Raw genomic sequence first — 17742 nt, forward strand, 5'->3', positions numbered from 1 at the left:
TACACTTGACCTCTGGACGCTAGAGGATAGATTTATCAATATTTCACACAATGTAAAGCAACAAGATACACTGCTGCACTGTGTGAAAGGGAGATGGTAGAAATGCGCCATAATTAATGTTATATGGTGCATTCCTGTCCTCTCCTTGCCCTGGCACACTTTTGTCTGCCTAGCACCAATGCAGGCACCCTTGTCTCATGGTGCAAGAGTGCCTGTATTTCAGCAACATTGTTTTTGTTCAGAAAGGGACACCTTCCTGCACAAAAACCATCCTTGGATGCTCTTTCTACGTGTGCTTCTACCGTAACCCTTTGTAAACGCAATGAAAACATGAAGTTTGAGGATGAAAATAGCATGAGTTTGAGAAAATAGGTGCAGAGGGGATGCAAAGACAAATTGGAGAATTATGGCATCCTGCAAGCAAACATTCAAAACTAAGGCATTGAAACTAATACAGAAGCCAAAGGTCCAAGTAAATGTTATGTGGGACACAGTTTGTAATATTCTGGAAGGAAGATGTACATTATAAGGAGGTAGAAAGCACATTCCTCAAATAGCAATCTACTCCACAAGAATACACTTGAGTGTGCGAGAAGGATGTGATCTATTGGTTCATGAAAAATGTAATATTGAACATCATAGATCACCTAAGAAGAGAAAAAGTCATAGAAATAAATCTTATACTTGATGAAATCTCCAAAGAGGACTAAGCATGGTGGACCCCAATTGTGGAAAAGATATTTTAACTCAACACTGCAAAGTTAATCTTCCCATCGTCTTGGAGGAACACCATATTAGTACTTCTATTCAGAAAATGAAAAATAAAAAATCCATCATGAACACTCATATATCACTATAGATCAGGCATTGATCTTTCAGTTCCTGATTTGTAAATATACAACCAGGAATAAATTCTAACTCATGTAGCCTTTTTGGGGACTCTTATAATTCTTTGCACTGGTCTATAGATAATAACTCTAACAAAAACTGAAGAAGTCTGTGATTAACACACACTCAGCCTACCTGACACTGGAACTCTATCATCAGTGTCATAGAGATTTCAGAATGGTGTTAGACTGAAACTAGAGTACTGGCTGGGAAGAAAACCTGCATCCTAAGAACCTTTTATGGAAACCTGGGAAGTGTAGCAAAGAAAAGGAGAATATTTTCCAGCACCTACAGAAAGTGGAAATTTAATTGGCAATGTTTCTGCCCTCCATACCTGCGGTTTCCTTGCTCTATTTAGCGCCTGGTTAGTAGTTGAGGTGTTATTGATAGCCCCTGATAAATAAAAATACCACTGGGTATGTTATTTATCAGGTATGATGAATAGCACCAATTACAAGTTTATGGGGAATAACATGCAGATTTTGGTGTTTAACGCAGCAAAAACAGCATGATACGGTAAATACCGTATGTTTTCGCTGGTTACATTTTGGTAGGCTTGATCTGCTGAAATTATATGAAGATTGAGTTAACGATCTGATATCTAATAAATATTGGATGTGTTAAATACCTTCAAACTTGTAATTCTGACCCATGCATAAATGGGGGTCAACACATGGGTCGGGCAATTACGAGCTGTGTGCAATCAGGCCCTTAGAGTTATGGCAAGCACGAGGTTACACTGGTGGAGCCTTCAGTTCTAGTTCTGCTGGGACAAACTTCTAAGCAAGCAGTCCATCTACTAAGGGGGCACCAGATCACAGTGACAGTTGTCCTGCCCTAATAACGGCAGGATGACCATCACTCATTTTCCCTTCCTGTGACCGCCATCTACCATATGATGTGATGTAGGGTGGCTATGAGCGGGTGAAATGTATACTGGCCTGAAAAAGAAGAGGCCATTGCCCAAATGACGTGCCATAAAGCACCTGGCCCGGATGGGGTCCCTGCTGATCTTTTTAAGGTGGACATTAGACAATGGTAAAAAATATTGGCAAATGTATTTAATATGGTGTGTCAACATGGTTTGCCAAGATCCTGGTCAAAGTCAATTATCATTCCAGTTTTTGCAAAAGGGCTGAGAGGAGATCCCAGTTGATAAAGGCCAATATCATTGATTGACTCTGCAGTCAAGGTATTAGGCAGAGTAGTTCTAAGTAAAATAACTGATTGGATTAATGAACGCAATGTCCTGTCAAACCTCCATTATGGTTTTAGGATCAGTGTCAACCTACATCTCCTAGTAGGGAGGAGTCAGACAGGGATGCATTTTGGCCCCCTTGCTGTTCACCCTTTATATAAATAATATAGACTCGGTCTTGTGCGGAGCTAGTAAAGATATTCCGCATATGGGAATCGATTGATTCTGGCACTCCTATATGCAGACAACGCTGCTTTGCTAGCAGGCACAGCGGTGGGCCTCCAGTTCCTTCTGAACTCCTTTGCCGATTTTATGGGTTAATTGGACAAGAGCCGGGGTTTTAATTGCCGTAGCCCTTCTGCGCGTAATTGTTTGCTACTACAGCACCGGGACGCCTCTGATTGAGGTAGCTGTTGCGCTTTACATGTATCAGTATTATTATTATTATTATTATGAGCATATGTTTTTCAAACTCACACACTATGATCATAGGAGGGAAGCCAAGAAAACCCAAAACGCTTTTTTTGCGAAGGAAACGAAATAACTAGGGTTACTACATTCCCATACCTAGGCGTCTTATTTGACGACAGGAGTTCATGGGTCCCGCAAAGGAAGGCGAAGAGAAATTCCATGGCAAAATCGACAGTCACAGCGCTTGATTTTGCTCGAAGGCTGGGTGCGAAGCCCATGCAAGCAATTTTAAATATGTACAGAGCCAAGAGTATTGCTATTTCGAATTATGGTTCTGAAATCTGGGGATATAAGGATTGTGTAGAGCTTCAAACAGTGGAAAATACATTTTTGATAAGCCTGCTCTCAGTTCCACAATCAATACCTTCTTATATTATTCATCAAGAAGTGGGTGCTGGCTTTGTGGAAGACTCGATTAGAATGGCCCCCCTTCTTAAATGGATCTCGATTTGGACCAATTCAGAATTAGTGATGAATCAGGAAACTGTACTGCACTAGATAGGGCAAGTAGCATCCCTTGGCTTAGTTATGTGAAAAGTATAGCAAGGTTGATAGGCCGCCCAGAAATATTTTATAAGCCAGAAAAATTATGTAAAAAAGATCTGGAGTGGGCTAAGACCTCATTTTTATGTCTAGCATCTAGAAAGAGAGGCCAAAGAGTTATTCAAACCTACTGTACGGGCTCACCAGATTGTAAAAAACACTTATTTCAGGGAGCCTTATTTGAATATAGTTACTAAGCCCCAACATTGTTTCCTTTAACAAGACTGAGGTTCAACTATCTGCACTTTTTAGTGACCGAACCCCAAGGCTGGAGAAAGTTAGAGGACCTGGGACTCTGCACTTGTGATAATTTTTCGAGTCAAGACACTTTGCACTTTGTCCTGTTCTGTGAGCATTATTTGCACATTCGCAAATGTTTTATTTGACCAATTTTAAAGGACAAAGGCTTTTCACAGGCAATGCCAGCCCTAATATACTTGCAAATGCTGAACAATCCCTGGGTAATCTTTAATGTTGCTAGCGTCTTAGTAGCGGCAGTCAGTGAAAGGAAAAAAAGAGGGTCCACATGATCTGTTATATAAAAATCTTATCCCTTTTTAATGTGAAATCGTCTTCTCTCTTACAAAATACATTTTATATTATATTATTTGAACTTCTTAGAGATTTTTTTTTTAATCATGTGTATTTTTAACCTGGACTTTATATTAAGTGTGATCGATTTTCGGTTAACGATTATGTATTATCTGATTTTCACTTAATGGATATTTTAGCATGCTTTTATGGTTTTAAATAACCAAATGAAGTGATTTTGACAGCATACTGGCCTCTACGTATAAGGGAAAAAGGCCCTGTGCATCAGGGTAATTTGATTATGTTTTTCATTAAACAAACCCATGCTTTGGAACATTGCATCCACTCTGCATTGTTTCAGTGCCTTCAGGAGAGCATCTGCTGGCCTGGCAGGCTCTAAATGAGCACCAAAGTTCAAGGTGGAACTTTTGACCAGTGTGATCCACTAATCTACTCCATCGTGGTTAGCCTGAAAATGCACCTAGGTCACAGTAAACCTCATCTTTGAATTTTGTAGGGGCTTTTTTGTTTGAGGACCTGAAAATGCTTATCTCCAGTTTCCTTATTTTGATTTTGACCCCTTCGATTCTAATTGATAATTAAGTCATTCCCATTTGTACTAACTAGGTTTGGAAGTATTTTTTAAAAAAACTTTAATACTGCTTTGGTGCTGCTTAAATACATATCTGTGGCAAAACCTATTGTTTCAGGCTATAGCTAGCAGGACTTACCTCACGTTTTCTAAGTGAATCTGTATTTATTATTATGCTAGTTGGATACCCTCTCCCAAACCAATAATTCTACATCTCAAAAAAAGAAAAGAGTACATCGCTGATAAAAAAACAAATGTTTTGAGATTTCTGTATGTAATACATAAAAGATAGATGTAGAGATTATTTTGTTCAATAAAGGCTACAAATGTATAATCAGATAAACCAATAAAGATAATGAAGTAATGTTTATTTTAGTTGAGTTGCAACAATACGTTACTTATTGCCAGGGCATATACCGTGAACATTAGATTGCTACTGTTTGCTTAGGGGTTAAACAAATGGGAATATTAAGCTACAATTCATTTTTTGTGTTAGGAGGAAATTTGGAGTTTGCTATCTAAAATGTAAGAAATTCTTAGCCTGCCAAAATAGTGATCATATAATTCATATATTGTTAATTTTGAGACGTTTGTTATTTTGAGATAGGCAGCATTATTATTTGTGACCTTGCTGATACTATTATTAGCTTTTAGAGGATGAGTGCAACATTAGGAGTGGAATAAAGACGGACTCTCAATTTACAGTGTAGGAGACTAGAGGGTTAGTAGATATTTCTTTCACTTCTGATATCCTGGGGACCCCCTTTACTGCAGGCCTTCAAATTGTAATGGTTTTTATTAATCACATACAATAAAACCCACTTATCTTCATATTGGGGATCAGGTACCCCTTTTAGCACTTTGCCTAATGGGTAACGAGCTAGAGCTTTCCAAGTCTGACTTACCAACTACTCAGAACTCAACAATGCAACAAATAACACTAAATAAATCAATGTTCACTCAAAACGTTTTCTTTTAAAAAGAAAAGCTTTTTAATACACACAAAATGAAATGCTGAACTCAAACTTACAATGATGTACAATATGGAAGGTGGAAAAGCCAATTGGAGCACCTCCTAATACAGCTTCCAAACGAACAGGGTACACACTAAAGGAAAGATTGAGCCCTTGGCATCCTAAGAGCGGGCTAGATCACTTAGATCTGAAGCACCTTTGACAGCTGCAATCCTGGGCACTCGCATAGTATGTTCTTCTGAAATTACAGCTTTGTCAGGGTAGTTTTGTGATGTGGTTCTCTCCTATAGATCGACACATGAGCTGCCATGCATGGTGTGGAAGGCTGCTTTCTCATCCTGCTTACCTGATTTGAGCATGGTAAGCAAAGAACAGAGAAAAGATGTCTATCTCACTTGGGTGGCCCACTTCATTACAGCTCCACTGTATTCAGGCCTGGTGGACTTCCAGGTAGACAAGAGCAGCTCCTCAATTAGAATGGATGAGAATCACCACACTGCCAAAATGCACCCAGAAAAGCCCCAGAGGTGCAGTATAAACCAAAACTGGGCTCTGGCTCAAAAAATCAGCTGGACTAAGCCGAATTAACTAAACCAACAAAACATCTTGTCCAAACTGAGACCTATTAGACAACAGTCTCTTTTCAGAAAAAACCTATCATGAAGTGAAACAGGAAAGGAAGGCTTTACAAATTGCCTGTAACTCAGAAAAACATTTATTATTTATTTCATATTTTTCTTTTTTGTGTGATCAGCAATTATTAATTGCACATTTGTAATTTACAAAAAACCATACATTAAACGTACAAATATATTGAAACACAATGACACCGGGCTAAAAATACCCTAGGGGTTTTTTACACTACGTTCATTCATAAAGCATTCTTGGCCAATCCATTCATACCAGAAACTGACATACACTAAACAAAACGGTCCTTATGACACCTCTCCCTTTTAAGATAAATTGTTATCCAAACTTTATGTGTATTGTGACATTTTCTCTTTTTCCATATACAATTAAAGAACCAAAAAAAAAACCATATAGGGCAGAGCTTTCAAAAAGGATGTACGAAGGACCGACTGGTCGACGCGTTTCGAACCTCTATCTTTATGAGGTTCTCCTCAGGACCAACCAATTTCTGCAATACAAAACGAGAAAACAAAAAAACCTATTTAGAAAAGTGAACAGCTTAAGAACTCAAGCCAGCCCCCACCAGCGGCTTAGCACACCCACCTTACGAAAAAGTGTCAGAATGGAACCTTAACCTTCTTTGGCCTTCAAACAACTCTAACAGCTAGAGCCGGAGCTGTGAAAACAAATAGAAAATTCCCATTCGTGTTGTCATTCTTTCCCTAATATGACAAACAAAAAAGACATCACAACAGCTGCATATCCTTTTTACTCACCCTGAATTCCTCCTGTAGTCTGACTCGTTGTATGGGCTGATGAAATATTTCCGTCCCGACGTGGTCTCTACCTTTTGCAAGTTTGCTGGGTACTTAGTCGTGTAGCTTTCCTTTCTCTTATCGTCAACTGAAACTGAGACTAAAGGTAAAGGACGTCGCCATTAGATAAATTCTACTATTTCTAACGACGCTGGTGATTAAGAGATGAAAAAAGGATCCATACTCCGCTTACCCAATTTTTCTCTTTTACGGCATGCCACGAGCCCGTGAATCCACGTAAGGCACATCGAGCCCAAACCGGATGTGAGAACGATTGATTTCCCCCGGGTCAAAATGCTGCCATTGACTCATGGGAATTGTAGTAACTTCTAACGGAAAAGTGGGAGATGTAGTTTCCTACTGGAGTGATGCCGACCTGGCATTTTTTATACATAATAGAAGGACAGCGGCATTGCTGTAATCTACGATAAACTTAGTGGAACGAAGCCTGCAAAGCTGCGCTGGTTTAGTAGCACAATTGCACGCATTGCATGTAAGGACAGCCAATCATAAAGGGCATCTTCATGTTGTGATCGGTCTGTAGATCTCTGCTGTCTCATTAAGTCCATTAGTTGTCGTATTAAATTTCATGATGAGAAAAGCCTCTCGTTGGCTCAAGAGCCTCTCCAAGTCACCCCCGCGGGGGTCTTTCTCAATTTTGGACAATACCGTCCATTTGAAGTCTTCCTCCCAATGTGTCTTTAAGATCCAGTGACTTACTAGCGGAGCATTTTCCACTCTCCGTCGAATCCTCGACTTGTGCTGAGTGATGCGCTGCCGTACTTCCTGAGTAGTCTTTCCAATATAAAGTTTTGGACATGGGCATGTTACTGCGTAAACAACATTTTTGGTTCTACAGTTTGTAAATGTATTGTGTTTCCAATTGATGTTATCAAAGATAAAGACGTCTCCTTCTAAGGTTTGCTCACAACACATACAAGTCCCGCACTTGTGATGCCCAACGATTGGAGGCAAGGCTAGCAGACCTCTCAAAGTAGGGGTCTGCTGTTTCGGTAAAGCTGCTCTGACGATGAAATTTGATATGCTTTTTTCTTTTTTGAACGCAAAGAGGGGTGGTATAGAAAAGTCCTCATGGAGGTCTTTGATCAGGTGCCAATTTGAAAGGATCAGTTTGCGAAGTTGATGTGTGTTAGGGCAAAACGTTGTGACGCAAACTGGCCTATTAACCATCTTCTTTGTTTTGTTCTCCAACAGAGTTTCCCTTGGGGTCCACCATGCTCTTTTAAGGGAGTGTTTGAGTAATTTTTTCGGGTACCCCCTTTCCATTAAACAATCTTTAAGTTTGTTAGCATGAGCAAAATACTCATCTTTTTTTGAACAATTCCTGCGGATCCGCAGGAACTGACCGTATGTTAAATTCTGTCTCAAACTTCGAGGATGGTTGCTGGTGTAATGGAGCGCCTTGTTTCTATCAGTTGATTTCCTGAAAAGTGTGGTTTCTAGCTGACCCTCCGATTCCTCCACTTTTACGTCCAAAAATTTAATTGATTGATTTGATGCCGAACAACTGAACTTGATGTCTCTTGATCGTTCGTTAAGCCATCCTACAAACTCGTCTAGTAGTTGTTGTGTACCAGACCAAATTAAAAAGATGTCATCTATGTACCGCATGTAGTTGGAAATATTTGCCGAATACGGGTTGTTGTTGTATATGAAATTGTTTTCATAAAGTCCCATGAATAGCACCGCTAACTCTGGGGCGAAAGGACACCCCATCGCCACGCCTCTTATTTGGAAGAAAAACTGTGACTCAAATGGAAAATAGTTTTTTGACAATGCAAATTTGGCAAGTGCCAAAATAAAATTCGTAGGTACCTGAACTGGTCGTTCTCTTTTGCCTAAGAACCACGTTAATGTCTCTAACCCTTGTTCTTGGGGTATTTGGGTGTAAAGCGACACCACATCGAGTGTCACCATCAACTGGCTTTTGTTGTCAAACTTGACCGACGCTATTTTGTTTAAAAAGGCTGTAGTGTCTTTAAGATGGGCCGGAATGTCACTGATGAAAGGTTTTAAAAAGAAGTCAATGTATTGAGCAACTGGTTCAATAAGTGACTCACATCCCGAAACAATGGGTCTGCCAGGGGGGTCAACTTCACTCTTATGTAATTTAGGCAAAACATAAAAGACAGGCGTTCTAGGGTTCTTATTCTCTAAAAAACTCCGTTCTTTTGGGCCAACAAAGCCTTGTGTGAACCCTTCCTCGATGATTTGAAAAAGTTGATTTTGTAGTTCCTTGGTTGGATCCTTGGAGATTTTACGGTAACAGTCAGCATCTTCCAACTGGCGCAACACCTCTTTCTTATATTTATTCACGTCCCAAATAACCACAGCACCCCCTTTATCCGCCTGTTTAACCACTACAGATCTATCATTCTTAAGGGCCATCAAAGCATCTTTCTCTTGTTTGGCTAAATTGTACTTAATATAGCCTTTTTTCTTTTCAATTGCTTGTATCCCAGATAGAATGGTTTTTTCGAAGGTGCTGATTTCCTTGGGGATTTTAGGGCCTGATGGACAAAACGAAGATTTTCTCCTCAATCCTGTTATCTCTGTTATAGTTGTATCGGGGGAATCCTGAAAAAACGTTTTGAGCCGAATTTTCCAACAGAATTCAATTGTTTCCAACTTTAGTTTAACAAAATCCGTTGGTCTAGATGGTACGAAACTAAGTCCTTTAGATAATATAGACAATTCAGCTTCTGTTAGGATTTTTCGGACAAATTAAACACCGGTGAGGGAACTAGCTCCTGTAATACTGTCGGCGAGTTCGCATTTCCCATGGTTGGGAATACCGTAGGCGTCCTCTGCCCTGCCGTTGGCCTCGCGCTAAAAAATGCGCCCCTTGGTTTGATATTTGCTGATCCTGATTTTGTTGTTTTAATCTTGGATTTAAGGATGTAACTTACAATGATGTACAATATGGAAGGTGGAAAAGCCAATTGGAGCACCTCCTAATACAGCTTCCAAACGAACAGGGTACACACTAAAGGAAAGATTGAGCCCTTGGCATCCTAAGAGCGGGCTAGATCACTTAGATCTGAAGCACCTTTGACAGCTGCAATCCTGGGCACTCGCATAGTATGTTCTTCTGAAATTACAGCTTTGTCAGGGTAGTTTTGTGATGTGGTTCTCTCCTATAGATCGACACATGAGCTGCCATGCATGGTGTGGAAGGCTGCTTTCTCATCCTGCTTACCTGATTTGAGCATGGTAAGCAAAGAACAGAGAAAAGATGTCTATCTCACTTGGGTGGCCCACTTCATTACAGCTCCACTGTATTCAGGCCTGGTGGACTTCCAGGCAGACAAGAGCAGCTCCTCAATTAGAATGGATGAGAATCACCGCACTGCCAAAATGCACCCAGAAAAGCCCCAGAGGTGAAAAATTAAATAGAAATAAAGTTATTGTATTTTTCATCAACCCATCTCGGACTGAGTGTCAGGACGGGGCAGAGCCTGTTCAGTGGCAGTGGCAGGGAGAAGTGCAGGAAGGCATGTTCACTTACGTTTATAGTGCGCATGTCAGTTTGGCCAGCAGTCTTGTGATGGCCAGCCAGACATGCGCACTTGAAACCTCACTAACCCAGCTGTCCTGGACAGCTGGCAAGAGAGCGCCAAGGAAGGCCTCTCCCTCCAATCCTGATGCTGCTCTCATGCTGCTTGACAGCTTGAGAGCACAACCAGGTTAGGTTAAGGGAATTGGCTGGGGCCAGCAAGGGAGCCTGGACAGAAGATAAGAAGAACACCGGAGTGAGGAGGATGTGTTGTGCAGCAAGCAAGAGCAAGGTAAATGAAATTTAATTGTATTTATTTTTAACATAGACGCCTTAGATTTAGTGGACGTGCACACACCCATTTGCCCTCCCCATCACACTCCATGCAGGCAGAGTAGAAATTACAATTACGCTATGTTGATTTGTATCACGCATCAATCTCACAGGAAGGTATCCAGGCTCTTGGGCAATTGTGTTGGTGTATGATCCCTAAGGTGCCTATATGAAGAGCCAGGTCTTCAGGTTCTTGCATAACTCAAGATGTGAGATGGATCCTCTGATGTGTTGAGAGAGGTCGTTCCATGCTTGAAAGCGATGTAGGAGAATGAGCAACCTCCAATTTTGCTTTTGCACATGTGGTGATGTTTGTGAGTGGGAATGAGGCATAGCATAGGTGTCCGGTGGGTTGGTCAAAGTGTATGCAGCTGTCTATTTATTGTAGTCCTGTGAGTAGGGCTTTGTATGTTTGTGTGAGAAGATTGAATTGACTGTGCTTGTTAATCGAAGCCAGTGAAGCTTCTTGAGGTGTGGTGTGGGTGTGGCAGGGGAGGTCAAGCATGACTCTTGTGACAATGTTCTGGATTGTCTGGAGTCAGTGAAGGAGTGTTTGGAGATTCCGGTGTAGAGAGCGTTGTCATTGTCCAGCCTACTGGTGATGAGTGATTGTGTGATGGCCTGTCTGGTGTTTAGTATGTATGTGTGAGAAGATTGAATTGGCTGTGCTGTTGAATTCGAAGCCCGTGAAGCTTCCTGAGATGTGATGTGATGTGGGATGTCGAGTATGACTCTTGCAGCAGTGTTCTGGATGGTGTGGAGTCCAGCCTGCTGGTGATGAGTGATTGAGTGATGGCCTCTTTGTTGTTCTGAGGCAACCATTTGAAGATCTTTTGCATCATGCGTGGGATGTGGAAGCAGGTGGTGCACACTGCGTTGACTTCTATTTGCTGGTGATAGCGTCTGAGTGCAGCCTTGTAGGTAGTTTTGACGGTGGTGTTGTGGTTGGCTCGCCATTTCCTTTGTAACTGTTTACAGTGTAGTTTGGTGTCTCAGAGGTCTTTTGTGTACCAGCAGGCCTGTTTGTTTGATCTACTATGCCTGTTGGGTTTGATAGGTGTGAGGAAGTGTGTAGAGTCCTTGTTCCATTGGTTGAAGTTATTGATATCCTAGTCGAGGTTGTCTGTGGGGTTAGGTTGATCCGTGCTGAGGGCACTGAGCCAGTCTGCTTCTGTGATTTTGTCCCAGCTGAAGAAAATGCTGAACCTGGTAGGGGTGGACTTGAGGTGTGCTGATTTGGAAGTGGATGATAGAGTGGTTGGTCCATGTGAGCAGTGTGATGAAGTTGTATTTGATGCTGTCAGTTGTGGTGAAGGAGGGGTCCAGTATGCGTCCTGCAGTGTGTGTTGGCTCTGAGACAAGCTTGGTGTGGTCCGATGTTGCTCAAGCTTTCAGGGAGTGCTGTGGACTAGGATGTCATTTCAGTCTTCCTGATGAAAGTTGAAGTCACCAAGGAGAATGTAGGCTCTGGAGTCAATCTGTGAGCGGAGCAAACAAGCCAGAGATGAGGTTAGTAAAGGTGGCTCATGGTCCAGGTGGTGGGTAGGTGAGGGTCCGTCCAAGGTGTACTTGAAATGCAAGTGTTCTATAAATAGGGTGGCATTATCTGTTGATGCGCATTTGATGGATTCCTTGATAGCGAGTCTTCCTCCTGGCTTGATAAGGCGGGCCTGGTAAGCGATCTTATAGCCTGCTGTGATTGCCTTGGTAATGTCAGGCACCAAAGAGGGGTTGATCCAGATCTCTATGATGAAGAAGATGTTGGGTGCATTGCTGCTCAACAGGTCCTATACTTACACCTTACTTATTCTTTGAATCATTGTGCCCATATAGGCTCTCCACCCCTCTTTCCTGAGGAAGACCAGCTGTGGCGTTTGTTTAGTAATGCACGTTCCTGGGTCTAAACATCGATGCTTCATAACAACATATGCCCTACGGTCTCCTCGCCCTAATGTTGAAAAACGACTCAAATCAGGGACCTTGAGATTAGTCTGTATAGGGGTAGGTGTTAATTGATTCATACATTTTATATATTGTTTTATAATCCTCTCACTGTATATATTTTACTCACTTTACCACATTGTCACTTCATGATCACTTATTCACCAGAAGGTCGTGCACTTCAATTTCAATGATGAACATGTTTATGTGACAGCCTTGCATACACTAAAAAGGAACAAAGAATAATATAGTAATCATGAAAATCAGATAATTTTCTAGGTACATATTTATTATGAAACGCTAATAAATTGATCACCCGACAGAACCATTTGTAGTTAATTTTTTTATGAAGAGTACACACCACTGTCTGCAGCGGTTGCATTTGGCCCTTGTGTGATGGGACTCAGTGTCCATTCCAGTGGTCTTGCTTGTCATAGATTTCGAGAAAGATTTTGATACTGTGGATTGGAAATATCTTGGCCAGGTCCTGAGGTGAGCAGGGATTAGACCCCGGTTTCAAAGACTCCTTCAGGTACTCTACTCCAACCCCACAGCATGGGTGCAGGTAAATGGGGGTAGTGTCCAACGTCTTCTGCATACACAGGGGGACTGGGCTGGGTTGTCCCCTGTACCCACTTCTTTTTGTGCTGGCAATCGAGCAGTTAGCTCGACTCCTCATATGTGACACTCAGATTAGCGGATGGGCATGGGCTACAGGTCATGAAGACCCTATAATACTATGTAGGAACAACATCCTCTTATACCTTTCTAACCCTGAACAAAGATCCGTCGCTGCGTTTGAATACTTTTGCTTTTTGCTGAGCCTCTGGTTTGAATGGCAATCCCACTAAATCAATCTTAGTGCTGCTGCTGCCCACACAGGAGTGTGTGGCCTGGTAGGCTGTCATCCCGATATGTAAACTAAGGTTCCACTGTTTAGGTATACAAGTGGCACTCCATCTGTCCCTCACATGGTCACTTAATATGACACCCTTGATGCAAAAAGTCAGAGTTACTCTACAAAATGGCAATCCATCCCCCTGAATGTGAGGGTCACCTTATACAAAATGAGTGTTATTCTGTGATTTTTGTATCTTTTCTAGATTTCTTGGCCACACACTTCTTATGGCATAGTAAGAGACCCATATGATGGGGGTCTTGGTATGACGAACATATACCTAAACTACTGGGCATCACAATGAATCATCATAAATGACTGGTTCTCTGTGGGATGGTCTGATCCTGCATACAGGGTAGAGCTCACTGCTATGGGCTTCTCCAATTTAATGGCTATGCTGTACAGGGCCACGATCCCCACTGCAATGCAGGTGGTGACTCGCATGGTGTTTCTCGGCTGGCGGGCGGTTCTGACTCCTACGGTTTGGGCAGCCGCGCTCATGTAACAAACTCCCCTGTGGCATGGCAAATGGTTAAGGGAGGTGTCTGATATGGAGGGTTTTAGTTGCTGGGATGCAATAGTAGTTACTGGGGAATGTTTTGAGTGGGACACATATGCTCTCCTTCCAGGACCTTCAGACCACATACAAACTGTCGCTGAACCAATTCCATAAATGTCTCCAATTGCGCCATGCTTTACAGACACATATTGCACATTGCACCTCTCTATCAGAATTCAGCCATTGCAGAGCATGTGTGTGCAGTTTTAAACTGCCATGTTGACCTAGCAAAATAAACCTTTTACCAAGCCAAAACCTTTATTTTTAATGTGTATATGTCACCCCATGGTAGGCCCTAGGCAGCACAGATGGCAGAGTGCAATGTATTTAAAAAGTAAGACATGTACTTTTAAGTGTTTCATTCCCTGGTACTGAAAAACTCCTAAATTCATTTTTTACTAGCGCAAAGCCTACCTCACCCATAGATTAACTTTGGAATTACCTTATTACATGTTAAAAGTGAAATTTCTAAAACAGGCAACCCCTTCATGTTTGGTGTCTCTGGAATTGTAATTTAAAATGGTGAAGTCGGATTTAAAAATTTATTTTAAAATGACACTTTTAGAAAGTTGATGAGAAATGTGGTGGACAGCGCACTCAATTTGGTAACTTAATCAAGATATATTGGTATGCGTGCTCGGTTGCTATTATGCCTACGGAGCATATGTTTAATGTGCAAAATTAGTGGCCTTGACCCATGGAGGTGACTAGGACTGCAACCTGCACTGCTTATTCTAGTTCAAACATACAATTCAATTGATTGCAAATTTGAAACAACATATTATACAACATACACAAAATTCATACATGTGTATCTTGGAATTGAAATTCTCAATACAAAAACACAGATATGCATGTTTGTAATTATTCACATAGCATAATTCTTTGAGTGCCATAAAGTGGTTACGGCACTTGTACCCAATGCATTTCGGGACTTAAAGTCCCTTCGTCAGGGGTTTTCTGCAAGGAAAGAGAAGAGGGAGACTATATTCAAATGGATGCACCTTAACCGTATGTTAAAGCTTGAGAAAAAACTTGTGTGATGTGTACACGCTTCATGCACCCTTCACCACTGTGATTGTGTATGGTTAAGGAAAAGAAGTTATTCAAGACACTTACGTAGGACAACTTCACAGCTTGATGTCCTCTGTGTAGGAAACAAAGGGCAACCGAAGTCTAGTACATGTAAAGTGTGTGATGAGGCCTTAATGCCAAAACTGGCCACAACTTTAAAGATCAAGTAAAGTACCTGCTAGATGTACGTGATTCGGAATCAAAATGTCCGTGAGGAACCTGCTAAATTAGACGCCTGTGAGTATATAAAAACAGAAATTGTAACTGACTGTGTAAACGGAAAGCTAGAAAACATAGGAAATCTACAACTGCTGAGCTCACCTCCTAGACTCAATATAAGTCGGCCGTTGGTCGAAAAAATAGATGCGCGTAGAGCAGAGCCCCTGTGAAAAAAACAATAGGAGATGGCAAAAGTAAAGAAGACTGGCGAGCCGTTAAAATGCGGAAGAGACTGAAATTAATAACGTCAACCTGTGCTTACCCGAAAAAAATGTTGGTCTCGACGAATAGATTGACTCCCTTTAGCGTTTTCAGTTCAAACGAAGGAAACGCTGCTCTATATGTAGGACGGGTGTAAACAGGAAATCAAGGGAATGGAGAAAACTGAAGAAGGACTACGTACGAATATCGCGAGTTGAGCATGCGCGCTCCAAAAATACCGGATGTTTACATCGTAAACATGGAAACCAAATAAGTTGCGAATTGGCGTCGCCGAGTGACTAAATGCTTGAGCTGAAAAATGACCAAGACTTCATAGTGGTGATAGAATACCTCTATTGCTTTGACCTTCATTAAAAATGATAATAATGTGCGAAAACTATAGAAATAGAAATAATGACAAAATTGTCAGGGCCTGGGGGTAACGCGATAATGGAAGGACTAACACCGCTGATGCATCATACTCACAATGCGTGTGAGTTCATGTCCAGCATATTATAATTAGTTGGAAGGATGTGCAGTCATGCAGCATTAGGTGAGATTAATAAAGTGATAAGAAGCATCAGAGTACTGAGCCTAAACGTGGTATGGTTGATAAATGAAATTACTAACAGGATATTCAGGATATACTGTTCCGTTCAAAAATAAATTTTGAGACAATGAAAATCATACAATTGAATGGAAATGCATCACTATGAAATATTCAATATAGTGTAAAGTTTCGGTATACCCTTATGAATGTCGCTGGGAGTGTGCATATAGGGTGTCGTGTGTTAATCAGCATGTGGAGCCCAGTGTGTTTTTAGATTAGCGTCATGGATAGGTAGATTTAGAGGAAACAGGCCATCTCGAATTTATCGTTAAGACCGAACGGTGTCATGGTCTGTAATTTCTTTATCCAATGAGCTTCTCTCTGTAGAAGGTATTTCGAATTATCTCTGTCACAAGTTTTAGGTACTTCTTCTATGATTTGGAATTTCAACTGAGAGATTTGGTGACGTTGTTCTTCCCAATGAACTGCTAAGCTGGATGTGGTACTTTTCGTTCTGATTTTGCTTTTGTGTTCCTTTAATCGTGTTTTCATCCTCCTTTCGGTTTTCCCGACATATAGCAAACCACAAGGACATTTTATTATGTAAACTATGTTTTCTGAATTACATGTCGTCCTGCTGCGAATTGGGATTTTGACTCCAGTGCGTGGATGCAACAGAATGTCACCAGGGATGACATTGTTGCAGTGGATGCAGTTCCAACACTTGTATGTGCCGTTCTTGATGGTTGTGGATTCTTTGGTCTTTGGAGATTCTTTCTGTTTGGCTAATATTTCTCGCAAATTGTGTGCTGGAGTCTATGCAAACAATGTTTTCTCTGCATATAACAGATTGAAATCCATTTCAGATTCAAGTAAGTCCCAACGTTTGCATATCATTTTCTTGATAACGGATAATGCAGTGGAGTATTTAGACACAAATACCATGCGTGTATTCGGTTGTTTTGGAGTTTTTGTGAGTAGTTTGTCTCAAGGTGAATTTTTAACCAGTTGTTCATTGAGAAGATCACTGGGATACCCTCTTGCTACATAATTATTTATTTGTTCTTGTCAAGTTTCGTTGCACACTTCTTCCGTAGATGAGATGCGACGTGTTCTCAAGAATTGAGAGACAGGTACATTTTTAATGAAAGACGGCGGGTGAAAACTGTGAAATAACAAGGCATTATTTTTATCTGTGGGTTTTTTGAAGACACTGGTGTTGATTGCTTTTGATTCAATGTTGATCCAGACGTCCAGAAAAGAAAGTGCGTTTTTACTTATGGTATGTGTGAATTGTATTCTGGAATCTATGAGATTTAGAGTCCGGATATTGTTGATGAGTGCTGTTTCTGATTTGTTCCAAATGAGGAAGATGTCGTCAATATATCGCCTGAAGAATACCAGGCTGTCTTGCCATGTGGAGTCTGAAAAGATGAAATCATTTTCAAATTTGGCCATGAATATATTTGCATAGACTGGTACTCCAGGAAATCCCATGGAAGTTCCATTTAACTGTATGTAGAAATTTTCTTTCCAATGAAAGTAGCTGTTCTGTACACAAAATTCCAGAAGTTCCAGAATAAAATTTTTGGGTACATGCTGATCATCATGATTAAGTAAGGCCCATTCGACTGCCTCAAGCCCATTCGCATGCGGTATGAAATTATAGAGGGCCACCACGTCAATGGTGCATAGGATGCATTTGTCATTAGGTTCTTCTTCAATAGTTTTCAAACTGCGTAAGAAATCAGTGGTGTCTTCTATGTATGTTTTCCAATGTTGTACAAACGGTTGGAGATAGGTGTCAA

Source organism: Triturus cristatus, chromosome 6 (assembly GCF_964204655.1).
Source record: "Triturus cristatus chromosome 6, aTriCri1.1, whole genome shotgun sequence".
Lineage (NCBI taxonomy): Eukaryota > Metazoa > Chordata > Amphibia > Caudata > Salamandridae > Triturus > Triturus cristatus.